The sequence below is a fragment of the Triturus cristatus genome, chromosome 2_1 (assembly GCF_964204655.1).
Source record: "Triturus cristatus chromosome 2_1, aTriCri1.1, whole genome shotgun sequence".
NCBI lineage: Eukaryota > Metazoa > Chordata > Amphibia > Caudata > Salamandridae > Triturus > Triturus cristatus.
Genome location: NC_140581.1, coordinates 987734968 through 987749851, shown reverse-complemented (window position 1 = coordinate 987749851; position 14884 = coordinate 987734968). Strand labels below are relative to the sequence as shown.

At 47.9% G+C, this 14884-nt stretch overlaps 1 protein-coding gene across 1 annotated transcript in view; it reads right to left on the bottom strand.

Annotated features, from left to right (window-relative positions):
- Positions 1-14884, bottom strand: part of SEC24D (SEC24 homolog D, COPII component) — a 553336-nt gene that overhangs the window by 97720 nt on the left and 440732 nt on the right. The window lies entirely within an intron of this gene.

The following is a 14884-nucleotide window of genomic DNA, read 5'->3' as shown; positions in this document are numbered from 1 at the left end:
CTCTCACTAGTTCTGCTCCTCTTCCTCCCAAGTCTTACATTTTCTTCTTGGTTTTTCCGTACTTGTCTCCTGTTCTCCCCTCCATGCTGTACTCATCCCCTAAATTTGCCGTCTGGAAAATTAAAGTTAAGAAATGTACCAGATTTATGACGTTACAGAAATGTTCCTTGGCTGCAGCTGGCATGCTTTTCTTATTAAATTCGTTATGAAAGCCTGCGCACTTTGATTCCACAAACTTGCTGCAAAGTGGATCTAAAGGCATTGGGGAGCAGGCTGAGCCTTATGCGCCGGGTGATGTGTTTGTTTAAAAAATGACTTATCACACCATTGCATCTCACCCCTCCCTGCCACGCCTTATATTTCTTTAAATCATATGCTCTGAAGAATCTTCTGATGATCTCCCACACATTCACCTCCCTCCCTGGTTGCTGCCCTTCTTAACGATTACTGCGTTCAACTGCCCTCGCATCCGATGGATCGCCATACGGTTGTTTAAATACATTTTAAACAATTGCCAGGCTCTTAAAGGAAACTGCTTTCTTTGCATGTTCAGTTCCAGATAAAGTAATGCAAAGTACTGGCTCTGCAGCCTGAGTTTTGCTGCTAATAGTTCAGACTGTAAGACATGCTTCCCTCTGTGAATGCTGAGCATATAGTGCTTAGAAATGAACTGATAAAGTCTACGTGCTTTAGGTGGTGATTAATGTGGGTTATAGTTACTTAAGCCAATTACCGACCTCGGAAAGATAAACACCTGACCAACAGTGAAGGGTCTGTCTAGACCCTGCGCTGTTAATCACAGCATGGTACAAAAGGGGGTGGTGATGGATGGAGCATCAGAACCAATCAAACACTCACACCCAGTCAACAGATCTGGGTTTGATCCATCACCGTTCTTTAGCCCACTCTGCCACCCCAGTTCAGACATGGCCATATGCAAATCAGTCTGACCCTGTGCCTCATGGGAACAGTCCAGCCCGAACTGCCAAGCCATGTCTTCTCTGGACCGGAAACAAGCTTCCTAGGACCGGTTTCTGGCATTTCAGCCGTCTTCAGCCAGGCTTGCTTGAATCCAGTGGCAAAGTGAGCAAGGGACTCACGTCTGAGCATACCCTGCCAACTTATGGCGAACAAAGCGGTACAAAAGGGGGTGGTGATGGATGGAGCATCAGAACCAATCAAACACTCACACCCAGTCAACAGATCTGGGTTTGATCCATCACCGTTCTTTATCCCACTCTGCCACCCCAGTTCAGACATGGCCATATGCAAATCAGTCTGACCCTGTGCCTCATGGGAACAGTCCAGCCCGAACTGCCAAGCCATGTCTTCTCTGGACCGGAAACAAGCTTCCTAGGACCGGTTTCTGGCATTTCAGCCGTCTTCAGCCAGGCTTGCTTGAATCCAGTGGCAAAGTGAGCAAGGGACTCACGTCTGAGCATACCCTGCCAACTTATGGCGAACAAAGCGGTACAAAAGGGGGTGGTGATGGATGGAGCATCAGAACCAATCAAACACTCACACCCAGTCAACAGATCTGGGTTTGATCCATCACCGTTCTTTAGCCCACTCTGCCACCCCAGTTCAGACATGGCCATATGCAAATCAGTCTGACCCTGTGCCTCATGGGAACAGTCCAGCCCGAACTGCCAAGCCATGTCTTCTCTGGACCGGAAACAAGCTTCCTAGGACCGGTTTCTGGCATTTCAGCCGTCTTCAGCCAGGCTTGCTTGAATCCAGTGGCAAAGTGAGCAAGGGACTCACGTCTGAGCATACCCTGCCAACTTATGGCGAACAAAGCGGTACAAAAGGGGGTGGTGATGGATGGAGCATCAGAACCAATCAAACACTCACACCCAGTCAACAGATCTGGGTTTGATCCATCACCGTTCTTTAGCCCACTCTGCCACCCCAGTTCAGACATGGCCATATGCAAATCAGTCTGACCCTGTGCCTCATGGGAACAGTCCAGCCCGAACTGCCAAGCCATGTCTTCTCTGGACCGGAAACAAGCTTCCTAGGACCGGTTTCTGGCATTTCAGCCGTCTTCAGCCAGGCTTGCTTGAATCCAGTGGCAAAGTGAGCAAGGGACTCACGTCTGAGCATACCCTGCCAACTTATGGCGAACAAAGCGGTACAAAAGGGGGTGGTGATGGATGGAGCATCAGAACCAATCAAACACTCACACCCAGTCAACAGATCTGGGTTTGATCCATCACCGTTCTTTAGCCCACTCTGCCACCCCAGTTCAGACATGGCCATATGCAAATCAGTCTGACCCTGTGCCTCATGGGAACAGTCCAGCCCGAACTGCCAAGCCATGTCTTCTCTGGACCGGAAACAAGCTTCCTAGGACCGGTTTCTGGCATTTCAGCCGTCTTCAGCCAGGCTTGCTTGAATCCAGTGGCTTTGTTCGCCATAAGTTGGCAGGGTATGCTCAGACGTGAGTCCCTTGCTCACTTTGCCACTGGATTCAAGCAAGCCTGGCTGAAGACGGCTGAAATGCCAGAAACCGGTCCTAGGAAGCTTGTTTCCGGTCCAGGGAAGGCATGGCTTGGCAGTTCGGGCTGGACTGTTCCCATGAGGCACAGGGTCAGACTGATTTGCATATGGCCATGTCTGAACTGGGGTGGCAGAGTGGGCTAAAGAACGGTGATGGATCAAACCCAGATCTGTTGACTGGGTGTGAGTGTTTGATTGGTTCTGATGCTCCGTCCATCGCCACCCCCTATTGTACCGCTTTGTTCGCCATAAGTTGGCAGGGTATGCTCAGACGTGAGTCCCTTGCTCACTTTGCCACTGGATTCAAGCAAGCCTGGCTGAAGACGGCTGAAATGCCAGAAACCGGTCCTAGGAAGCTTGTTTCCGGTCCAGGGAAGGCATGGCTTGGCAGTTCGGGCTGGACTGTTCCCATGAGGCACAGGGTCAGACTGATTTGCATATGGCCATGTCTGAACTGGGGTGGCAGAGTGGGCTAAAGAACGGTGATGGATCAAACCCAGATCTGTTGACTGGGTGTGAGTGTTTGATTGGTTCTGATGCTCCGTCCATCGCCACCCCCTATTGTTAATCACAGCATGACGCACGGCGAGTCCTCTTAGACCCCTGCAGTCTCAGGCCATTCACGTGGACGCTGCTGGAATCTCCAGCAGCGACTCTGCTCCTGAGAAGCAGAGGGCATCTACCCTGTGCTAGAGGAGATAAACAACCGGAGCCTGCAGTGCCATCTATTAGGGTACCGGTTCTCTCCCTGGCTAATGAGTAGTGCCGGTACTGAGGGACAGAAAATTCAGAAGTGCCGGTACTCAGTACCGGCCCATTTAAAGCACTGCTTGTTCCATATAATAACTACACCGATTTTGGCCCCTTCAATGCCCTCACCAATGGCATGCGTGGAGCATTTCAGACTTCAAGCGCCAAATGGACACAGGGTATCCCAGGCTCCCGGCATGTTTAATTTGGTTTAGCCCATGGGTCTAACAATCCTGATTGAGTAAGAACCTAGGGTCTCTTACCCATGTGTCCGGTATCTCCATAGCAGTATGAGATAGCAGGTTTGTATGCGATGGCAGGCATCATTGCAAGCACAACTTTGTCACTATATGACAACCCCGCAAGAAAAGCTCAGTGTTGATAAAATGCACGTCCGCACAGCGGCAAAACTCGGGCGTATGTGCAAGACTGCATCTCTGAACGCCCCTACCAAAGACAGTGGCGTAGCAAACGTGGTGTGGACCCCAGTGAAAGCAAAGAAAATGAGTCCCATGGCCCAATGCTTGATAGTAAAATAAAGCAATAATTTGAGTTCTTGGGTCCCTCAAGCCACTGCGACACCACTAGTAGCTACACCCCACTCATAAAACAAAGCCTACATCGTTTCAGGGAACCTTTATGTAAGTTGTTTGCACGTGATGGAGGTCCGTGCCCTCAACATTGTCAGAAACCCTTGTGAGCTAACTGAGGGCCCAGAGCAAAACATGTGGGGGTGGGTAAGTTACCCACTTCCCTCCCTTCCCTCACACAGGCAACTTTCAGACCTGCTGAGGACACACAGTTCTGACTGGTGTATCAAGCCCTCCTAAGAATGACATAAAACACCATAAGAAAATAAAAATGCCTCAAACATCTTCATCCAGGACAGGTCTCGCACGTTTTTACGACCGTATCCAGCCAGTTCGGGAAATATCAGGGATAGCGCCTTCCTCAGAACTCTGGTCTGCACAGGAGCACTCGATGCACATGTGCAGCCGTCAACCAAGCCTTACACCGATCCTCAATGATCAATACAGAAAACAGAACACCGCACAGGGCAAATGAAATTCAGGCAGCTGAACCGCCTCAGTAAATATAAAAGATAATCCCGATCTGGAGGCTGGTGACAACACAAGGGCTTCTAGCTTTGGAACACGAGAGCACCGAGACAGATAAAGAGAGCAGGGTTTGCCTAGGGTCACACAGTGAGGCCAAGCCTTGGCAGGAAGCCGATGTAAACAGAGTGACCCTTTCGCTTTGTAAGGGGACAGGGCAGATGACGTTTTCAGACCTAAAATGATGGGCCTCAGCCCGCCCTCGCCAAAACCGCGTTCTTGGTTTGAGCTTCTTAAAACCCTCCCAAGGGTGGTTGGTGCTAGAGACAATTAAGGCCTCTGCAAGAACATGCATATAAGGGGGAGACTGGATGATCTTAACGTCAGTATCAATTCCCACATTTTAGGACTGTTGCATTTCGAGGGGTATTATGTCTATTAGATCCCAAATGTTCTACTTTTAAATATTAATCCGTCTAAAAGCGATTGACAAAAATGTAATATTACCAGTTCCATCTAGCATGAAACGACGCTGCTACCTGGCTCATAAATACAGACCGTTGTTGGCCACTCCAGGAGCATTCCTTTTGTCCCGGCTGGTATAGAAAACAAGCATTTACAATGCAATGGTCTCGGCATTGTTAAAGTTAGAGCTATTGGCATTGCTCACGACATTATTTTTGTTTATGTTTTTGTTTTTTACAATGTCAATAGCTTAATCTCTCTCAAATGCGAGACCTATTGCATTTGCACCCACACACAGAGCCACACACACAAAGCCAACCACCCACACATAGCCACCTACACAGAGCTATTCAGAGCAACCCACACACAAATACAGCCACCAACACACACAGAGTTACCCACACACAGACAGAGCCACCCACGCATAGAGCCACCTACAAAAAAAGCCACCCACACAGAGCCACAGAGGCACACACACACACATAGAGCCTCCCACACAGAGCCACACACACAAAGCCACACACACAGAGCCACACATACATACACAGAGCCACACACACATACAGAACCGGACTTTAATGAAAAGATCCAGGCTATACCTTAAAAAGAAGTACCTGCCTGGGAGGGAAGCTGGAGAATTTGCATGAGGAGCTCTGCACCTGATGTGTGTGGGGTGGGACACCCTGCAGTTGCTGCTCTGTCTGGAGGAGATGAAGGACTGGGGACTGAGTTCAGTCCGAGGCGCTGGTGTGTAAAAGCGGTGGTACATGCACGTGTTCAAAAGCAATTCATTATACTTGCCTGGGGATATTGAAAACAAAATGTGCATACCGTACTGCTCACTCTTTCTGACGCGTGTGAATCACGTGCATTTTATTTTTAAATATTGCACAAAATACAAATGGGTTGTATGCATGTCTGTTAGTGAAACTGTTAGATTGTGCATTCTTCAACACTGGTCGACGGTGGCAAAAGCTAGGTAGGGGTGACTCCTAACTCTGGTAGCCCAGGGCGGCGCATTCGCCCCTCAGGGGGGAAGCAGGAGAGGGGCAATAGAACATCAGCATCTCTCAAATCCTGGGGACCACTTAAGACAGGAACACTAGACACACCCTTCAGGCGCACACTGTGGCAGCCCCGGTGTGGGACTGTGCTGAAGCCTCACCTTCTGAGAGTCCATGGCGACGGACACCGTGCTTCGCAGGATCCTCCAGTGACTTGGGTAAGTGACTTCAGCTGGGTGAGGACAGAGGAGCGGCAGCCGAGGGCCTGTCACCGCGCCCCGCCCTCTGCTGCTGTCACCCGTCCCTCCGCCCTCAGGGCCGGGAGCCAGAAACAGGAAAGAAGGACTACAGAGGCAGGCAGGCAGGCTGAGCGGGGGGCTCGATTCAGTGAAAGAAGGCGGCCATTGCGCAAATGTTTTTTCTCAGTATGACCTGCCAACTCGAGGCAGCAAATCGGTAAAATATTGAGTTTGTCCCACGTAACTACTATTACCGTTTCAGTTGCTAACTACTAATAAATATAGGTGGTCATCACATTGATATGTATTGATGACATAAAAACAGAGTTATACTCACACTTGTTCAATTATGCGAACAAAGCTTTATTTACCAGTTCTTACTTAAACCTAACGATCGTCCCTGTTTACAGATCCAAAAGGAACGCGTGTATGTATATAGAAACAGAAACTAAGCTCAAAGGGCGGGCCAAGAACTGAAATGACAGAAGTATTCCATAGTGTTCAAGTCTTCAGCATGCCTTCACCAGGGGCCCACACTCAGTGGGAGTCAAGTTCAGAGATGAAGTGATTTCCAGCTCATCGGTGTTACAGAATTCACGGTGCCTGAGAGGGAGGGCCAGCCACCATGCGGCTGGTAGAGCATAGTCCGCGTAGCTGCCGCCTCTGGTGCAGGAAACCACGGTTCGAGCCTCGAGGTCGCGTCCACATCCTGTGATTCTGGACGAATCACTTAATCTCCACGTGCCTGAATGTGTAATGTAAATACTGTGCTCGTGTAAAGCGCTCCAATACCTTCGGGTCGAGTTCGCGCTATATAAATATGCAACCAAAAAAAAATCTCGCGCCGTCAGTGCCTTGATACAACCCTCCCCAAGAGTGTGGCCCCGCCCCCTCCTTGCCAACGGATGAGCAGCAGCAATAAGCAGGAGAGATGGCGCGCATGGTCGCAGTCAGCAGTGACCGCGAGAAGTTCCCGCTGTTCATCGAGGACACCCTGACGGTGAGTGAGGGCAAGAGGGGGTGACCCGTGGTGCAATGGTAGCTCGCCGACTTTGTAACCATGTTTCTCCAAGGTCAAGCAGAAATGCCTCGGAGAAACAGCGCGTCATTTTCGGATTGGGGGGCGTGTTTTTCTTTCTCTCCTCTTGCCATTGGCTGGAATGTTTACATTCCAGAGGAGAGAAAGAAAGTAAAAAACACGCCCCGAATCCGAAAAAGACGGGGCTTGTTTGGAGAGACAAAGCTCTTCTCCAGTGGCTGACCAGCATTTAAGAGGCCAGCCAATGGAGAAGAGGGGCGGGTTCAAGCCCCACTTCTGAAATCATTAAATCTCGCAAGTGAGGCTGCGCAAGCGCAGCCTTCGCTAGCCGAGACCTAAAAAAGACGAGTTATAACGGCCAGTCCACACCTAACTACGCTGTGTGATCTTGGACAAACCACTGTGTCTATGAACCTTAGTTCAATTAGCTGCTAATACTGAGAACACGCTGAAGAAGTGTATCATTCAGTTTTACAAGCAGGTTAAAAAACACGCCAATAGTTCCAAATGCACAGGGACTTACGAATGTAGGAGGGTGGGTTTCTTCAACTTACTTCTGTACATTCTACTGAAAATCGAACTGGTAGCAATTTTTTTCAGCTGTTTTACAGGTCACCTAAGCTTCAGACTGGGAAAGCCACTATTACATCGAAAATAACTGAATGACAAGGTTTTAATTGAACATATCTAGGCACCAACAAACATCCCACATTCCCGTGCATTTCACTGCCGAAAAGTACATATTTAATCGCCTCTGCTTGTGGGAGAAGGAACAAGGGACGGCTAAGCAACATGCTGGAGGTGCGTGGAAGGAGGGAAGGTGGGGTAAGACACACAAAGGACGGAGATGGACTGAAGAGTGGCATGAACTCGGGAGAAAGTAAAATAAAGTAAAACTAGTATTGGCATAGCCAATAGGTCTCGCTTTTGGGACCTTATCAAAGAGAAAGTGATCGCGGGCTGGAAGGGTGCCCGCGTGCGATGCACTTAATGAGCCATAACGGAAGCGCGTGCCCGCGCACATGCACGCAAGCTGTAGGCCACAGTGGAAGCATTTTCTGGAGCCCTTACTAAAGGTGTCGCTTGAGCTAGCGCATGCGCTAGCTCAGGCGAGATCTAAAAATCACCTAATCTCTCTGTGACTGAAAGGGAATTTACCCATCGCTAATGTAACTGATGCTCATGTAAAGTGCTCCTATATCTTGTGGTTGAGTTTTGTGCTATCTAAAATTGGAGAAAAGAAAAAAGAATGACAAGCGGGAGGGGGTAGTAAACAAACATGAGAGACGTGTGGGAAGCAACAGCAGGAGGGGGAGGTGATAGGGAGCACAAACAGTGGGCAGTTGGAGGGATAAAGTGGGCATGCGGTAGCCGAAGGACAGAGAGTGCAAGCCAAAATAAAACCCAAGCGATTCTGTGCAGGAAGACGATGGAACACATACACTTATATAGAGTGTGGGGAAAAGTAAAAAAAAAAGTACCACAGAAGCATGTGGACCCTGGAAGGACACTGGCCCTCAGCCACAAATGGTACTTGGTCAAGCTCCAGGGAATAGCAGAGGAAATGAAACCTGATGATGTGAGAAGCTGCTGCTGACCAGTGAGAAGCAAGAAAATGAGAGGGACGCTTTGTTGCCATAATTGCTCCTGGTGCCCTATAATCGCCACGAGGGTGTTTCTCGAGGGAAACGAGACGGTCCTTGCTGCTGGACGCTCCTTGATATTGCGGATTCCTAATTGCTGCCGTGAGGTGAACGGCCCCCACGTACTACAACTCCCAGCACCACCCTGATATCGGCGCCTGCGGTGACGTCACCAGGCTGCGCCGGAACACTACATAGGCCGCCTGGTGACACCGCAGCGCGGGACGCTTTGCTGCCATAATTGCTCCTGGTGCCCTATAATCGCCACGAGGGTGTTTCTCGAGGGAAACGAGACGGTCCTTGCTGCTGGACGCTCCTTGATATTGCTGATTCCTAATTGCTGCCGTGAGGTGAACGGCCCCCACGTACTACAACTCCCAGCACCACCCTGATATCGGCGCCTGCGGTGACGTCACCAGGCTGCGCCGGAACACTACATAGGCCGCCTGGTGACACCGCAGCGCGGGACGCTTTGTTGCCATAATTGCTCCTGGTGCCCTATAATCGCCACGAGGGTGTTTCTCGAGGGAAACGAGACGGTCCTTGCTGCTGGACGCTCCTTGATATTGCTGATTCCTAATTGCGGCCGTGAGGTGAACGGCCCCCACGTACTACAACTCCCAGCACCACCCTGATATTGGCGCCTGCGGTGACGTCACCAGGCTGCGCCGGAACACTACATAGGCCGCCTGGTGACACCGCAACGCGGGACGCGCGCGGGCAGCGCCCGGGCGAAGCCCGGGCCAAGGGCAGGCCCGTCCTTGCCCGTCACTGCCCGGAGTGGACTGGACTGGGCCACCTCCTTAACATTGCTATACGTGCACCACCAGGAAAGGTATATCTGTTTGTCGAGTTGGCTCTGGATACAAGAGCAGTGTATAACGGATATGTTAGCTGAGGCTTGTGATCTTTTTGCATAGTTTATTGGAAGGCAGTTTTGGGTTTTGACATTTGGATCACTGCTTTATTGTTTCAGCTCATTGACAATACTATCTCGATTGCGCTGTTATAGGGGCGTATACAGTATAGGATGGCAGGCAAGGGGAAGCGCTTGGGAGGAGGTGGGTCTGTGTCTGGCACACTTGACCATTTTATCACTAGAGCAGTTTCTGTTCTAGAACATGAAATGGCAATTACAGAGCGGAGGCTATCCTCCGAGTTAATACAAGCCAGGCGTTCATCTTTGGGATTACTTGCTTTAGCAAAATCCCCTAGGGATTTAGTTTTGCAGCCCGTGGGAAATGTTGTGCAGGAGCGGGATATAGGGGACAGTACTATTATATCACTCGGCCATAATGATCCAAATGATCTTCCGAGTGAGGTTGCCCCTTTAGTCACTAACGCTATAATTCACTCTAAACCTGTTCCAACTCACCCACAGACAAGAGCTACCAAAAAGGGGGCTAAAAGTGTTGTCTCAAAGAGGAAGAGAGAGGGGCTGACTCAGGGGGGGAGACAGGCTAAGCATTCTAATACCATGACATATCCACCTCTAGAGACCGATGAGGTTCAGGTTGTTGATAATTCCCTTGTGGATGAAATTTCTAACAGGCCTCTGGACCAGTTTCAACTTAGTGATTTGACGTCTCAGATCGAACAAATAGTCCGCTCCCTACTATTGCCACTTCTAGAAAGGGTAAAGGTGGTTTCTGATAAAGTTGATCGACTTGAGCAAACTATTTTAGACAATTTTTGCTCATTAAAAAATGTCATTAAATTAGCCAACAAGGATAGTGTTATCCCCATCAAAGTGAACCCTATTCTTCCCGCCCCGTCACTTTCTCCTTCCATCATTGACAAACCATCTATAGCTAACTCTAGGGTAATTCCCCCTAGAACCCTGCCTTCAGATAATACCACCTCTCGAGGTGATACTCAGGTCAGGATCGGCTTAAGGGATTCATCAGGAACGAAATCTGTTAGTAGGGGTACACACATAGGATTAAAGACAGATACCAGGGCTAGAACAACTAAATCCTCTAATATCCATATCCACCTACCACCTGATTCCATTCCTTATGTCATTGTCTTGACTGGTGTCCCGGAACTGAAAATTGGTATAGAGGAATCCTATCAACAACTCAAAAATAAAGTTATTTTCTGGCTTAATCAAAAGAGACCAATCCCGAACTTCTTGGACGGCAAGATTCTCTTTGCCAGAAGAGTCAGCTGGGTGGGTCCCAGACCAAAAAACGTTTCAGGGGATTGTATTATCATTAATTTCAAGGACACTCGAGTGGTGCGTTTTATTTGTGATCATTCATTTAGTGGAGATAGGTCGGAAATAAGGGCTCATGATTTAAGGCACTTTTATAATTTCCATCCAAACATCATGGGAAGCCTTGGTCAAACCCAGGAAGGTAGGGGATTTAACCCAAACTCTCCCTCACTCCCCTGCGAGTTTAGCGAGAATATATACCACCCGGGTGCTTTAGCCTGACCGGGCCAGGAGGGGTCATCTCCTAGTATGTCTTCCCCACTAAACACTCTGATAGCCAGAACTGAGGAAAAGGGAGTTGCAGCTATAGAGCCGCATGACTCCTCCCCAAAAAATACCTGTAAAATTTTAAGCTGGAATGTTGCCGGTATTAGACTGAAAAGTAAGGATGAGCTATGGGTAGGTTACGTTGTGTCCCATGATATCATTGCACTGCAGGAAACTTGGGACACAGCAAATAGCCTCTTTCTGGACGGTTATGCCCATTTTTATATCCCAGCTACACCTAGCTTGGTGGGGAGGGCAAAGGGGGGCCTCGCATTATTGGTTTCATTAAGTCTGAAAGGATCCGCCAAACAGGTAGACTCTGGCTCCCAACACTGCTTGGCTGTAGAATTAGTGGTGGCAAATTCCCCTTCTTTGCTTTTGATTAATTTTTATAATTCTAAAGATTCTGTCAGTCCAAACCAGCACCTAGAATCTCTGGGGGAGGTTCTGGATAATTACAGAGTGTCACACGACAGTTTTGAAGTCATCCTAATGGGTGATTTAAATATCCATCCCTGCAGCCTAGGTTGTATCTTGAATGATGAGGATGGATCTCCCTATTCATCACTCACACATTTTGAACATACCAAACAAGGCGAGGCTTTGGAGAGTCTACTGGCTTCCGCAGACCTCTCTGAACCTGGTTGCTGCACGGATGGGCAGAGAATGTGTACTTTTAAAGGCCCTGACTCCGGGTCAGTCATCGATTACATTTTTGTTTCTTCTTTGATTTTTTCCTTGATTTTAAATTACAGGGTGGAGGACTCCGCATTTAGTGACCACAATCCAGTGATAGCTGAGGTTGCCTCGGAAGGGTTTTGGGTCTTTAAAGATTCAACAAATTTGGGTACCAGAGCCCTTGTAGCTAAAGATCAGGGCAGGAGGTTAAAATGGGCCCAGGTGACTCCGATCACTTTCTTACAAGAAGTTCTGTCTAAGGTTGAACCGGAGATGGGTACTTGCCTAGACCATGCGAATACCAATTCCAGTATAGTCGAGGCCTTCACTACCATTTGCCTACATATAAATGCGGCCCTCTTGGTTAAGTCCAAGTCAGGCTCCCATATAGGCAAAAAATGGTTTGATACCAAATGTACCAAGGCCCATTCTGCCCTTTTGAAGGCAATTAAGGGTAAACCAAGAAACAGACATATGATTGCTTTTTTGAGAAAACAGTATAAACTGGCAATTAAAACTCGTAAAAAAGAGATCCAGGAAGAAGCATGGAACGATCTACTATCACCAGATACCATGCGGGATAGCTCCAAATTCTGGGGAGTGATAAACCACTCTTTTTTTTCCGGTAGCGAGAACCAGGCTATGGAATGTTGTATTCCTGACAAGCAGTGGTTAGCCCATTTTGGAAAACTCTATAGTTCAGTCTCGTCTGGGCATTTAGAGGGGCTGTTACCCTTGAACCAGGTTGGTCCAGTCGCGGCCTTCAAGGAGGAGGATGTAGAAAAAGCTATCCTAGAGACATCTAAGAGTAAGGCGCCAGGTCCCGACGGTGTTCCTGCAGATCTATATAGGTCTGCACCTAAATTGTGGGCCAAAATATTAACAAATGTCTTTAATGCCGCAAGATATAAGTATATCCCCGAGTCTTGGGCAAAATCTATAATCATCCCAATTTTCAAAAAAGGCCAGAGGGAAGATCCGGCCTGTTACAGGCCTATCTCCCTAATTGACTCTTCCGTTAAAATTCTAGGCAGAGTCATTTTGGGTAGATTGAATACCTGGCTCGAGGGTAGCGGCATATTATCAGACGCCCAATATGGCTTTAGGGCTAATAGGAGCACGCAGGATCAATGCTTGAATCTTTACTTATCTCCAAAGACACGATTGCTAAGGAGGGGTCTCTGTATATGGCCTTCATGGACCTCTCCTCAGCTTTTGACCTGGTCAACAGGTCAAAACTGTGGAGGATTCTTTTGGATATAGGGGTTGATCCACCTCTAGTTGGATTTCTGGCAGATCTCCATCGCGGCCTACTATCCTCAGTGAGAGTTACCCAGGGGGGAAGGTGCACCAGCTGTTCTAAATCGGAGAGGGGTGTAAGGCAGGGGTGCATATTGGCACCTCTCCTTTTCACATTATATATAAATGCCTTGGGTCCAGTCCTGGCCAATGCAGTGGTGGATGTACCTCGTGTAGGAGACACTAAGATCCCAGTTCTCCTATACGCAGATGACGCCGTGCTTTTGGCACGCTCAGGGGTAGCTCTTGACAGACTACTGGCCTCTTTCGGTGATTTTATGTCATCACTAGACCTGAAAATTAACACTCAAAAATCACAGGTTATGGTCACCGGTCAGGCCAGTAGGAAAAATAAATCTAAAATCGTTTTTTGTCTAGGTAACGAGGTCAAAAGGGTCCCAATTTTTACTTACCTAGGTGTCATTTTTGATGAGAAAGGTACATGGGGCCCACAACACAAATTAAAAGGCAACTCTCTGGCTAGATCGGCTGCAGCTATACTTGGTTTCGCCAAAAGGTTGGGAGCTCGCCCTCTGGAGGCTATTCTGAAAGTTTATAAAGCAAAATCGTTGGCAATAGCCACCTATGGCTCTGCCATATGGGGCTATACTAACACCGACACCATACAGAGGGTGGAAAATAAGTTTTTAAGATCTTTGCTGTTTGTCCCCCAGTCTACACCCACTTTTACAATACACACAGAACTGGGTATGGGGTTTGTCGCAGACTTAATTAAAGTGGCCCCTGTGATATGCTGGTTAAAATCCTGGCTTAACCAGGAGATTCCTCTAACACATCGGATACTTAAGGATTGCCTTGCCTTGGATAGAGCACTGAGAATCCCATGGTTAGTATATGTCAAAAAGATGTTGGTAACAGCAGGTAGACCGGAGTTATTTAATTCCCCGGATTGTATTAATAAAAAGGACATCATGGGGATCAAGACTACTTTACTGACACGTTTTATGGCCGATAGGGAGGACACAGAATTAAATAAGCCGTTAGTGAGAAGGAACTACGGGCTAATAACTGTCCCCGGTCTTGAACCTTACCTGACATTTGTAACCACCCCACTTCATAGGTCTCTCCTTACCAAGTTCCGTTTAAACTTGATACATTTTGTGCTAGGATTTTATCCCACATGGGTTACTCCCGATAATGCTACCCCATGTGATTGTGACAATTTCTCCTGTCAAGACACATTACATTTTATTATGTTTTGTGAACATTATGCACAGATTAGGGCAAAATATTTTTCACCTATACTTAAAGGGGCCGCCTTTGTTCAGGTTAGGCCAGCGCTTCTGTTCTTACAACTGCTGCCCAATACTACTATTGCTTTCTATGTAGCAAACCTTTTAGTGGCAGCCGTACGCATTAGCAAGAAGCGTCTCAGTGTACGGCCTAGTTCTAGCATAACTGATGTGGTTGTGACGGAGGGTGGCCTTTAGGTGTGGAGTTTTCTATCCCTGTTAGACATTTTAATTGGAAATTTTACTTCTATATCCTATTTATTATTTTTATCTTAGAATTGAACCTATGAAATAAGTTCTCTTCAATTTTTTAATCTTTGTCAATGTTATTATATTTGTAATTGATGAATATGTATTTTGTATTTTATGTAATGTGACTATCTGTTTGCATTGTCTCTTTTTTGATCCTTAATTGATCGAATAAAAGTAATTGACTGACTGACTGACTGAGAGTGACCGCAAAGACTATGAA